The following is a 10,468-nucleotide window of genomic DNA, read 5'->3' as shown; positions in this document are numbered from 1 at the left end:
TACGAGTGCCATGTGCGAGATGGAGTAACAATAACAGGATCTATCAGATAACACGTGACTGGAGAAATGGCGTAGGAGGGGGGAATTCAGATTCCTGGGACATTGGGACCAATTCTGGGGAAGGTGGGACGAGTATAAACAGGAGAGTTTGCACATGGGGAGGGCCAGGAAGAATGTCCTGGGGTAATGACGGGGTTTGCTAGTCAGGGTGTGGTTTAAACTCGAAACAGAGGGGGGTGAGATCCAGAACAGGAAGTCAGGGAGGGACAAACAAGGATAGAAACAAAAGACAGAAATAGAAGAAGCAAAAATGGACACTGAAAGAACAGGGCAGCACGGTAGCACAGTGGTTAGCACTGTTGCTTCACAGCTTCAGGGTGCCAGGTTTGATTCCCGGCTTGGGTCACTGTCTGTGTGGAGTCTGCACGTTCTCCCCGTGTGTGCGTGGGTTTCCTCCGGGTGCTCCGGTTTCCTCCCACAGTCCAAAGATGTGCAGGTTAGGTGGATTGGCCGTGAGAAATTGCCCTTAGTGTCCAAAATTTCCCTTAGTGCCCAAAAAAGGTTAGGTAAGGTGGGGTTACGGGGATAGGGTGGAAGTGTGGGAATAGGGTGGAGGTGTGGGCTTGGGTAGGGTGCTCTTTCCAAGGGCCGGTGCAGACTCAATGGGCCGAATGGCCTCCTTCTGCACTGTAAATTCTGTGAGAAAGAAATGAGCCAGTTTGCCAGATTGCTCTGCACAGTGGCAGCTGTGTGTCCCATCTACAAGATGCACTTGCAGTAACTCACCAAGGTTCAAAGGGTAATGAAAAGTACAGCACAGGAACAGGCCCTTCGGCCCTCCAAGCGTGCCGATCATGATATCTTAATTAAAAAAACACCTTCTACCCTTCCTCGGTCCGTATCCCTCTATCTCCTCCCTATTCATGGACCCATCCAGATGCCTCTAAAATGTTGCTAATGTGCTGCTTCCACCACATCCCCTGGAAGCGCGTTCCAGACACCCACCACTCTCTGTGTGGAAAACTTACCCCGCACATCTCCCTTAAACTTTCCCCTCTCACCTTCAACCTGTGCCCCCTTGTAATTGAGACTTGGAACAAGCCTCTGACTGTCCCCCCTGTCTCTGCCTCTCATAATTTTGTCGACCTCTACCAGGTCTCACCTCAGCCTCCGTCTTTCCTGTGAAAGCAATCCCAGTTTATTCAACCTCTCCTCATAGCCAACACCCTCGAGACCAGGCAACATCCTGGTGAACCTTCTTTGCTCTCGCTCCAAAGCTTCCACGTCCTTCTGATAATGTGGTGTCCAGAACTGCACGCAATACTCCAAATGCGGCCTAACCAAGGTTTTATACAGCTGCAACATGATTTCCCAGCTCCTGTACTCAATGCCCCGGCTGATGAAGGCAAGCAAGCCATATGCCTTCTTAATCACCTTGGTCACCTGTGTTGCCACTTTTTGAGAACTGTGGACCTGCACGCCCAGATCCCTCTGTATGTTAATGTTGCTAAGGTTTCTGCCATTTACAGTATAATTCATACCTAGATTTGATCCTCCAAAATGCATCACCTCACATTTGTCCAATTAAACTCCATCTGCCATTTCTGTGCCCAAGTCTCCGATCTATCTTGTTGAATCCTCTGACAATCTTTGGCACTATCAGCAACTCCGCCAATCTTCATGTCATCCACAAACTTACTAATCAGACCACCCACATATTCCTCCAGATAATTTATGTTCCTTAGACAGCACCTTCCAAACTCACGACTACTACCACCTAGAAGGACACAAGAGCAGATATCTGGGAATCCCACCAGTTCCTCTTCAAGTCACTCACCACCCTGACTTGAAAATATAAAAAGGACATAAGAACTAGGAGCAGGAGTCGGCCATCTCGCCCCTCGAGCCTGCTCCACCATTCAATGAGATCATGGCTGATCTTTTGTGGACTCAGCTCCACTTTCCGGCCATAACACCATAACCCTTAATCCCTTTAGTCTTCAAAAAACTATCTATCTTTATCTTGAAAACATTTAATGAAGGAGCCTCAACTGCTTCACTGGGCAAGGAATTCCATAGATTCACAACCCTTTGGGTGAAGAAGTTCCTCCTAAACTCAGTCCTAAATCTACTTCCCCTTATTTTGAGGCTATGCCCCCTAGTTCTGCTTTCGCCCGCCAGTGGAAACAACTTGCCCGCATCTATCCTATCTATTCCCTTCATAATTTTATATGTTTCTATAGGATCCCCCCCTCATCCTTCTAAATTCCAACGAGTACAGTCCCAGTCTACTCAACCTCTCCTCATAATCCAACCCCCTCAACTCTGGGATTAACCAAGTGAATCTCCTCTGCACACCCTCCAGTGCCAGTATGTCCTTTCTCAGGTAAGGAGACCAAAACTGAACACAATACTCCAGGTGTGGCCTCACTAACACCTTATACAATTGCAGCAGAACCTCCCTAGTCTTAAACTCCATCCCTCTAGCAATGAAGGACAAAACTCCATTTGCCTTCTTAATCACCTGTTGCACCTGAAAACCAACTTTCTGCGACTCATGCACTAGCACACCCAGGTCTCTCTGCACAGCAGCATGTTTTAATATTTTATCATTTAAATAATAATCCCATTTGCTGTTATTCCTACCAAAATGGATAACCTCACATTTGTCAACATTGTATTCCATCTGCCAGACCCTAGCCCATTCACTTAGCCTATCCAAATCCCTCTGCAAAGTTCCAGTATCCTCTGCACTTTTTGCTTTCCCACTCATCTTAGTGTCGTCTGCAAACTTGGACACATTGCCCTTGGTCCCCAACTCCAAATCATCTATGTAAATTGTGAACAGTTGTGGGCCCAACACTGATCCCTGAGGGACACCACTAGCGACTGATTGCCAACCAGCGAAACAATCATTAATCCCCACTCTTTGCTTTCTATTAATTAACCAATCCTCTATCCATGCTACTACTTTCCCCTTAATGCCATGCATCTTTATCTTATGCAGCAACGTTTTGTGTGGCACTTTGTCAAAAGCTTTCTGGAAATCCAGATATACCATATCCATTGGCTCCCCATTCTCTACCGCATTGGTAATGTCCTCAAAAAATTCCACTAGATTAGTTCGGCACGACCTGCCCTTTATGAACCCATGCTGTGTCTGCCCAATGGGACAATTTCTATCCAGATGCCTCGCTATTTCTTCCTCGATGATAAATTCCAGCATCGTCCCTACTACCGAAGTTAAGCTAACTGGCCTATAATTACCCGCTTTCTGCCTACCTCCTTTTTTAAACAGTGGTGTCACGTTTGCTAATCTCCAATCCACCGGGACCACCCCAGAGTCTAATGAATTTTGGTAAATTATCATTAGTGCATTTGCAATTTCCCATGCCATCTCTTTTAGCACTCTGGGATGCATTCCATCAGGGCCAGGAGACTTGTCTACCTTTAGCTCCATTAGCTTGCCCATCACTACCCCTTTAGTGATAACAATCATCTCAAGGTCCTCACCTGTCATAGCCTCATTTCCATCAGTCACTGGCATGTTCCACTGTGAAGACCGACCCAAAAAACCTGTTCAGTTCCTCAGCCATTTCCTCATCTCCCATTATTAAATCTCCCTTCTCATCCACTAAAGTACGAAGTCTTACAACACCAGGTTAAAGTCCAACAGGTTTGTTTCAATGTCACTAGCTTTCGGAGCGCTGCTCCTTCCTCAGGTGAATGAAGAGGTATGTTCCAGAAACACATATATAGACAGATTCAAAGATGCCAAACAATGCTAGGAATGCGACCATTAGCAGGTGATTAAATCTTTACAGATTTAGGCGGCCTTCAGGACGCGCGACAACGCAGAATCGCCGAGCAGAAACTTATAGCCAAGTTCCGCACACATGAGTGCGGCCTCAACCGGGACCTGGGATTCATGTCGCATTACATTCATCCCCCACCATCTGGCCTGCAAAATCCTACCAACTGTCCTGGCTTGAGACAATTCACACCTCTTTAACCTGGAGTTACCCCATCTCTGGATCTGTAAAGATTTAATCACCTGCTAATGCTCGCATTCCTAGCATTGTCTGGCATCTTTGAATCTGTCTATATATGTGTTTCTGGAACATACCTCTTCATTCACCTGAGGAAGGAGCAGCGCTCCGAAAGCTAGTGACATCGAAACAAACCTGTTGGACTTTAACCTGATGTTGTAAGACTTCTTACTGTGCTCACCCCAGTCCAACGCCGGCATCTCCACATCATCCTCTAAAGGACCAATATTTACCTTAGCCACTCTTTTTTGTTTTATATATTTGTAGAAACTTTTGCTATCTGTTTTTATATTCTGAACAAGTTTACTCTCATAATCTATCTTACTCTTCTTTATAGCTTCTATATATCGCCGTTCCTTCACTGTCGCTGGGGCAAAATCCTGGCACTCCCTGTCTAACAGCACAGTGGGTGTACCTACACCTCAGTGACTGCAGCGGGTCAAGAAGGCAGCTCACCACCACTTTATGAAGGTCAACTAGGGATGGCCAATAAATGCCGGGCCTGACCAGCGACGCCCACATCCCGTAAATTAATAAAAGTAAAAAATAAAACGGAGGTGACTATCAATGTTTGGGCGGGATTCACCGGAATTCGGCGGGGCGGGCTGTACCGGTGCCAAAGAGTGGCGTGAATCACTCCGGCGTCGGGCCGCCAAGAAGGTAGAGAATCCTCCGCACCGTCAGGGGCTAGGAAGGCGGGTGCGGGTTTGGCGCTGCGCCAGCTGGCACTGGAGGTGTTGGTGCCCTGCCAACCGAGGGCCTTTGTGCGAGTCCTGCTGTTATCCCAGCCCATGCGCAGGGGAGGGTTGTTTTCTGCGCCGGCCATGGTGGACTGTTACAGCGGCCGGCGCGGAGGGAGAGAGAGCCCCCACGGCACAGGGCCACCTGCAGATCGGTGGGCCCCGATTGCAGGCCAGGCCACCGTGGGGGCCCACCCCTGGGCCAGATCTCCCCGCGCCCCCCCCGAGGACTCTGCAGGCCGTCCGCAGAGCCAGGTCCCGCCAGTAAGGACCTTGTTTGATTTATGCCGGCGGGACTGGCCGGAAACGGGCGGCCACTCAGTCCACCGCGGAGCGGAGAATCGCCGGGGGGGGCCACTGCCAATGGCCACCGACCGGCGCGACGCGATTCCCGCCCTCGCCGAAAAACCGGTGCCGGAGAATCCAACACGGCGTTGGGGCGGGATTCACTCCGCCCCCCGGTGATTCTCCGGCCCGGCGGGGGGTCGGAGAATCCCGCCCTTTGTGTCTTAATACGCGAGCATTTGCAATAAGGTAAATGAATTAACATAGAACATAGAACATCGAACATTACAGCGCAGAACAGGCCCTTCAGCCCTCGATGTTGCACCGACCTGTGAAACCACTCTAAAGCCCATCTACACTATTCCCTTATCGTCCATATGTCTATCCAATGACCATTTGAATGCCCTCAGTGTTGGCGAGTCCACTGCTGTTGCAGGCAGGGCATTCCACGCCCTTACTACTCTCTGAGTAAAGAACCTACCTCTGACATCTGTCCTATATCTATCTCCCCTCAATTTAAAGCTATGTCCCCTCGTGCTAGACATCACCATCCGAGGAAAAAGGCTCTCACTGTCCACCCTATCCGACCCTCTGATCATCTTGTATGTCTCAATTAAGTCACCTCTTAACCTTCTTCTCTCTAACGAAAACAGCCTCAAGTCCCTCAGCCTTTCCTCATAAGATCTTCCCTCCATACCAGGCAACATTCTGGTAAATCTCCTCTGCACCCTTTCCAATGCTTCCACATCCTTCTGCGGCGACCAGAATTGCACGCAATACTCCAAATGCGGCCGCACCAGAGTTTTGTACAGCTGCAACATGACCTCATGGCTCCGAAACTCAATCCCTCTACCAATAAAAGCTAACACACCGTACGCCTTCTTAACAACCCTCTCAACCTGAGTGGCAACTTTCAGGGATCTATGTACATGGACACCGAGATCTCTCTGCTCATCTACGCCTCTTACTGAAGTCCATAGAGACAACATCCACTGCCCTACCTGCATCAATCATCTTAGTGACCTCCTCGAAAAACTCTGTCAAGTTAGTGAGACACGACCTCCCCTTCACAAAACCATGCTGCCTCTCACTAATACGTCCATTTGCTTCCAAATGGGAGTAGATCCTGTCTCGAAGAATTCTCTCCAGTAATTCTCTCCACGCCAAGGTCCCAAAAAAAAATACCACACGCGACCGACGATGTCGGAAACTTGGCCCATCAGGGGCGGAGCATCGAGGGAGGGCTTCAGGTAACGTAGGGCTGTCCCTACAGCGTGCAGCGTACTCCTAAAGGATGCCTTTTTGGAGGGGGCCAAGCAAGGCAAAAGCGGCGGCACCCCCGATTTCGGTGCCAACGTGGATTCTCCGGCCAGAGAATCCCACCCATTATTTTTGAACTTTGCTAAATTACCCCACAAGGGGAAACATCCTCATAATCTCTTTCTCACAAACCCCCTCAGAAGCCTTAGTGTTTCAACAAATACTTGCTGCAGGTTTTGACAGCTTTCTCAATGTTTTTGGCGAGTCTCACAACACCAGCTGACTGTAACTCTGGAACAAGAATGTCAAATTATAGATAGCCACTGTCGATTTTCACATGTATGAACATGTATGAACATGGGTCCTGTGTGCTTTGAAATTGACAACTGTGTTCATTTGACTGAAAACAATTCTGAGAAAGCCTTTGGAAAAGAATTCAGCACAACAGCGAATACAGAACTGTCAGCATTGTTCTATAGTGTATTGTGTCAAACAAAATACTCCTCCATGTCCTGCCGAGATGTGTACACTGATTCTCATATCCCCATCGACTCGATGTGTCGTCATTTTCTTTCACTTAGAACTGGGGTTGTGATTTGTTTGAATCCGTTATCATGATCTCATTCGTCACACAATTCAATGACACTTCCAGAATTATTCAGAATCAGATAGACCCAGAGCCCGGAGACTGATCGAACTGAGCCAATGCCCCTGTTTCCGCTCCTACCCTGCTTCATCACACACCATCAACATTCCCCTTCATTAGTTTCTTCCTTTTGTCTTTGTTCACCTTGTCTTCATTGTGTTTATCTTCACTTCGACTCCTCTGTGTAACAGCGAGATCCACAGTCTCACCACTCTCTGAATAAAGAAGTTTTGGATTTATCAATGATCATCTTTTATTAATGACCTCCAGCTCGGGTCTTTACCAGCAGCATGAAGATATCCAATTCCTGTCAGAATCCCTCCCGGAGTGAGATTCGAACAACAGTGAAAACACACATTGCAAAGCCAATCATCTGCAATGAAGTCTGACGCATCCAATCCCAAAAATTGACACGTTCCTTCTCCTCAGAAGCTGTAACCTCTTCAGAAACTTTCTTTTTGGTGAAGCTTTTAACCCGCTAGTGGCCTTGTGGCCCCTTCACTAATAATTAATCGCCTTTTTACAGAAATTACAGCTCAAACAAAGGCCAATCACCCTGCCACTGCTCGCTCTCTGAGTGAGTGAACCGCTCTGGTTCCATTTCCCTTGCCCTTAGCCTCCAAAATATCTTTTATTTATATCCTTCCTTTCCAAAGTCGTAGAAAACTTTTTTTTAAATGTAGAGGTTCAATCTCAATAGGTCAACACGCACTCTGTGAAAACAAATCCATTTCACCTCTCCCTTCTGAAAAACAAACAAGGATATCTTGGTGAATATTTATGCCTCAGCCAATGGAACTAAACAGGTGACCTGGTCAGTCTCAGACCGCTCTTTGTGTGATCTGAATATTTGGTGCTAAGTGAATATTTTTCGTCAGTATTCACACAGGAAAAAGACAATGTGGTCGAGGAGAATACTGAGATTCAGGCTACGAGACTAGAAGGGCTTGAGGTTCATAAGAAGGAGGTGTTAGCAATTCTGGAAAGTGTGAAAATAGATATGTCCCCTGGGCCGGATGGGATTTATCCTAGGATTCTCTGGGAAGCTAGGGAGGAGATTGCTGAGCCTTTGGCTTTGATCTTTAAGTCATCTTTGTCTACAGGAATAGTGCCAGAAGACTGGAGGATAGCAAATGTTGTCCCCTTGTTCAAGAAGGGGAGTAGAGACAACCCCGGTAACTATAGACCAGTGAGCCTTACTTCTGTTGTGGGCAAAATCTTGCAAAGGTTTATAAGAGATAGGATGTATAATCATCTGGAAAGGAATAATTTGATTAGAGATAGTCAACACGGTTTTGTGAAGGGTAGGTCGTGCCTCACAAACCTTATTGAGTTCTTTGAGAAGGTGACCAAACAGGTGGATGAGGGTAAAGCAGTTGATGTGGTGAATATGGATTTCAGTAAAGCGTTTGATAAGGTTCCCCGCGGTAGGCTACTGCAGAAAATACGGAGGCATGGGATTCAGGGTGATTTAGCAGTTTGTATCAGAAATTGGCTAGCTGGAAGAAGACAAAGGGTGGTGGTTGATGGGAAATGTTCAGACTAGAGTCCAGTTACTAGTGGTGTACCACAAGGATCTGTTTTGGGGCCACTGCTGTTTGTCATTTTTATAAATGACCTGGACGAGGGCGTAGAAGGAACGGTGAGTAAATTTGCAGATGACACTAAAGTCGATGGAGTTATGGACAGTGCGGAAGGATGTTACAAGTTACAGAGGGACATAGATAAGCTGCAGCGCTGGGCTGAGAGGTGGCAAATGGAGTTTAATGCAGAAAATTGTGAGGTGATTCATTTTGGAAGGAATAACAGGAAGACTGAGTACTGGGCTAATGGTAAGATCCTTGGCAGTGTGGATGAGCAGAGAGATCTCGGTGTCCATGTACATAGATCCCTGAAAGTTGCCACTCAGGTTGAGAGGGTTGTTAAGAAGGCGTACGGTGTGTTAGCTTTTATTGGTAGAGGGATTGAGTTTCGGAGCCATGAGGTCATGTTGCAACTGTACAAAACTCTGGTGCGGCCGCCTTTGGAGTATTGCGTGCAATTCTGGTCGCCGTATTATAGGAAGGATGTGGAAGCATTGGAAAGGGTGCAGAGGAGATTTACCAGAATGCTGCCTGGTATGGAGGGAAGATCTTATGAGGGAAGGCTGAGGGACTTGAGGCTGTTTTCATCAGAGAGAAGAAGGTTAAGAGGTGACTTAATTGAGGCATACTAGATGATCAGAGGATTAGATAGGCTGGACAGTGAGAGCCTTTTTCCTCGGATGGTGATGTCTAGCATGAGGGGACATAGCTTTAAATTGAGGGGAGATAGATATGAGACAGATGTCAGAGGTAGATTCTTTACTCAGAGAGTAGTAAGGGTGTGGAATGCCCTGCCTGCAACAGGAGTGGACTCGCCAACACTAAGGACATTCAAATGGTCATTGGATAGGCATATGGATGATAAGGGAATAGTGTAGATGGGCTTTCGAGTGGTTTCACAGGTCGGCGCAACATCGAGGGCCGAAGGGCCTGTACTGCGCTGTAATGTTCTATGTTCTATGTTCGATGTTCGATCTTCTATATTCTATGTTCTATGTTCGATGTTCTATGTTCGATGTTCTATCTTGCTGTGTGCAAAATGGCTGCCATATTTCCTACTTTTCAACAGGTGCTGCCCTTCAAATGCACCTTATTGGCTGTGAAGCATTTTGGGATGTCCTGAGGGTCATGACGGATTTTGCATAAATGTCAGTTCTTGCTTTTGAATGGAATCAAGGGATCTGGGGATCAGATGAGAAGGTGACGTGAATGATCAGCCTTAATCACAGGACAAAGCAGGTTTGAGGGGCTGAATGGCCTCCTCACCCTCATATTTCTTTTATTAAGCTCCTGTATTATCTTTGATTACACGTCTCTGTGTGTCTTGATATACTACGGAGTGTAATATGTTTTACTCAAAGCTTGGTTACTGATGAGGTCTTCTCAATCTCAATGAAGATGACTCAAACTTGTCCAGAGGTACGTCCAGTGATTCTGTATGTCACCTTTGTTGTCTGCCCTGGGTTTTTCCTGTGCTTGCAATATTGATTCTATATGTCACCTTTCTTCAAAGCTGGTTTGCTTGTTTGTAGTGGAGCAAATGTGAATTGGTGAGATTCGTTGTCATGCCGTGGTATGTTTGTACTCTTGCCATTTTTTTGAACTGTGCTGTTGCATCATCCTTCATGTGCAGAATTGTACCATGTCGTACAAGTTGTTGTTTCATTGTTGTTGTTTTTGTCGTTTCTGTCTTTGTTGTTTCCGTTGTTGTTCTTGTTGTTGTTTTTGTTGTGCTTGTTGTTTCTGTTTTTGTTGTTTTTGTCGTGCTTGTTGTTTCTGTTGTTGGCTTTGTTATGCTTCTTGTTGTTGTTTTTCTTGTAGTTTTTGTTGTTTTTCTTGTTGTGCTTCTTGTTGTTGCTGTTGTTCTTGTTGCGCTCAATGACTGTTCCGTGTGGATAATTCGAG

Source organism: Scyliorhinus torazame, chromosome 7 (assembly GCF_047496885.1).
Source record: "Scyliorhinus torazame isolate Kashiwa2021f chromosome 7, sScyTor2.1, whole genome shotgun sequence".
NCBI classification, from domain to species: Eukaryota; Metazoa; Chordata; class Chondrichthyes; order Carcharhiniformes; family Scyliorhinidae; genus Scyliorhinus; species Scyliorhinus torazame.
This window is presented reverse-complemented; position numbering follows the sequence as displayed.